Here is a 3,533-nt window from a genome sequence, read left to right as displayed (position 1 = left end):
ATATTTTAAACTAAAAAGAGTATAACCTAAAAGTGATCAATGTAGGGGCAGAACCAAAAAACATTTATTTGGGGGCCTCAGATGACAAAACATATATTATAATTAAAAGAAAGTTATATATATATATATATATATATTTATCATTAACATAACATAAATATTTCAATATATATATTTATATTCAATTTTACAAATATATAACAAAAATAATTAAATATATACTTTTATTTTTTTAGTTTTTGTCATCAATTTTTTATGACATAAAAATAATTAATCATCATGTCTATGATAAAATTTTTAGCAATTTCTTTTTCAATATAAACTATAATTAAATAGATAAATTTTTATTTTTTTCTATGATTGTGGAATGATATAAATGCATCCTTATAATTTAAAGTTATGTTCAACCTAAACAATTTTATTATTTACTTACTAAAATTAATATTTAATTTTTTTAATTAATAATTATAGTAAATAAATATATAAACACGATAATGAGTTTACTTGGTGGGTTCATCAGGTTTGGTGTTCCAACAGAACTGAACAACTTTTGATAGATCTGAAAAGTGCTTTGGCCCATACATTCATTTGTCACAAAAGCTATCAATATTCAATTAATATTATTATATTATGCATCCATCAATTGACTGCAATAAAAGCCATGAATAGTTCGTAAGACTTCTTCATGCAATAATGCACATATCATATATATATATATATATATATATATATATTTTCGTGAACATGAGCATACCTTAATTTTTTTCTTTTTTTGTTGAGCATGCACATACCTTAATATTTAAGTATGAAATGAATATGGCATGTAGTTCATAGAAGAAGCTTTCTACATTAATTAATAATAATGGATATTAATATGTTATCAGAATAATTGATATTAATATTATATGAATTATCAATATCAATATATCCATAAAAGTTATGTTAAATCACATTATGGGTTCATATATTATGAATATTAACTTTATTTTTAGTACATTGTCAGTATGTAAAATTAATTAATCATTAAATTGAGACAATACTACTAGTTTAAGAGTTATTAATCCCATCGTCATTGATTTGAAGTTGTAATTAAATTAATTTTTAGATTTTGATATATAAAAATAAAATACTATTTTTTATTAAAGGCATTTTAAACTGAACCACCAAGATTAATATATAGTCCACCAATTAAATCAACTGATTTATTATAGTTTTGGAAACATTAATGTAACATGTCATAACTTTTACTCCTTCCAATCCAAAATATAAGCAATTTTTAGAAAAAATTTGAATACTAATAAAATCATCATTCTCATATAAAATACATACATACATACATACATACATATATTACTCTTATTCTCAATTATCAATATAATTCATCAAATGAAAGATAACTCTACATAAGGATCTAGGTTAATAATATAAGGGATAAAATGGAAATTTTTTTTTACATATATTAGGTTGCTTATATTTTAAACTAACATTAGTTGAGAGAAAATACTTATATTTTGAACTAGAAAAAGTATAACTTAAAGGTGATCAATGTAGGGGCGGAGCCAAAAAAATTTATTTGGGAGCCTAAATGAGAAAGCATATATTATAATTGAAAGAAAGTATATATATATATATATATATATTTATCACTAACATAACATAAATATTTTAATATAGATATTTATATTCAATTTTGCAAATATATAATAATTAAATATATACTTTTTTTTAGTTTTTCTCATATTTTTTTCATGACATAAAAATAATTAATCATCATGTTTATGATAAAATTTTTAGCAATTTTTTTTTCAATATAAACTATCATTAAATAGGTAAAATTTTTATTTTTCTTAATGATCGTGGAATGATATAAATGCATCCTTATAATCTAAAGTTATGTTCAACCTAAGAAACTTTATTATTTACTTACTAAAATTAATATTTAATTCTTTCGATTGATAATTACAGTAAATAAATATATAAACGCAATAATGATGTACAATTGTCATAAAATCTTTATGTCAATAAGATTGATTATATTATAATAAAAACCACTCATATAATAAATTTCAATAGCTTGATTATTACAAAAAGAGTAATTTTTTTTAGAAGAACATCTCAATCATAATCTCTTAACTTTTGGATAAGTAATTTTATAGTAAATATCAAGCATATATCACTTAATATATTTTAAAATTTTTGTTGCAATACTTGACAAATCAAATGACATCAATACTTTAAGAGTATATGAAACATTATCATGTTAAAAATAACTAAATCTCATGATAACTATTTCTTCAAACTACTGATCAAATATAGTTGCACTATATATACATGCATAAACAATTACATATAAAATTAAAATAAGAATTTTCTTCATTCTTCAAAACTTCTATAATGTGTCAACTTAAGGAGATTGAAAATATATAATCTCTACATTTTACTAAAAAAAAAAAAATTAAATTGACCTCCCGTGGTTCCCTTGTCTCCACTCCTGCATCAACGGATTTCCTCCCTTTCCCGTTCCCATGTCCAACAAAAGAGAAGCAAAGTCCCTCACTCCTAATTCCCCCTTCTTATTCCCTCTTGTCCCCTCCAATCCTCACAGCCAGATACTAGACTAAGCAATTTACTTTTAACAACATTGTGATACAAATTCAATGAAGTTGTGGATATTTCAAACTAGGAAAATGTATTTCTTCCCTTGGAAAAATACAGTGTTAAAATTTCGTATTATTTTTTTTCTTTCGTTTTATGTTTTTTAATTTAATAAACTTCATTAACTTTATATATATATATATATATATATTAATTTTGAAGGACCTGTATTTACAAAATTATTAACGATGTTACATCCAAATATACAAAGTTTAATATGTCATATGAATCTTCTAGGAAGCCGTTTGTTATATGGCCTGTGAACAGTATTATCTAACAATAATATTAGTAATTCACTCCTCTCTTGTTCCATGCATGTGCTGATGAATTTTTCATGGGATATGTGCATAGAAATCAATCTCCCATAGTCTGAAGAGTGATTACTTTTAATTTAATACTCATTTACTTCTACAAAAAAAAAAAAGTTACGTTATATATGATGCCTTTTATCCTACGGATATATATACAACCATTCAATAAGTGGAATTGGAGAAACATATTGGATGATTATTTTTCTCTAAGCGTCCAATATTTTTCTAACTGCAAAAGATTGATCACATACCCAATTAATTTTATTATATAGGCCTTCTTGTATAAAACATTGCCTAGAGACAGTGTCAGAACTAAGACGATGTTTATTGCATTAAGATAATCTCTTGTATTCATTTCATCGCGACATGATTATTTTCCTTTTGTTTTATTAAATGTTTATTATATTAAATGCATGAATTTAATAATTTCATCAAAAACATATATCATTCATCATATTAAACATGTGGTTGTTGAACTTTTTCCTATCAGAGTGTTGTGGAAATAGTGTCTTTTATGGGGTGCAGACTTTTCATTTATGCTCATCCCAAATAGGGGATTGGGTGGTC

This window comes from Prosopis cineraria, unplaced genomic scaffold (assembly GCF_029017545.1).
Source record: "Prosopis cineraria cultivar Desert tree isolate PC_DT_omini unplaced genomic scaffold, ASM2901754v1 PC177, whole genome shotgun sequence".
NCBI lineage: Eukaryota > Viridiplantae > Streptophyta > Magnoliopsida > Fabales > Fabaceae > Prosopis > Prosopis cineraria.
This window is presented reverse-complemented; position numbering follows the sequence as displayed.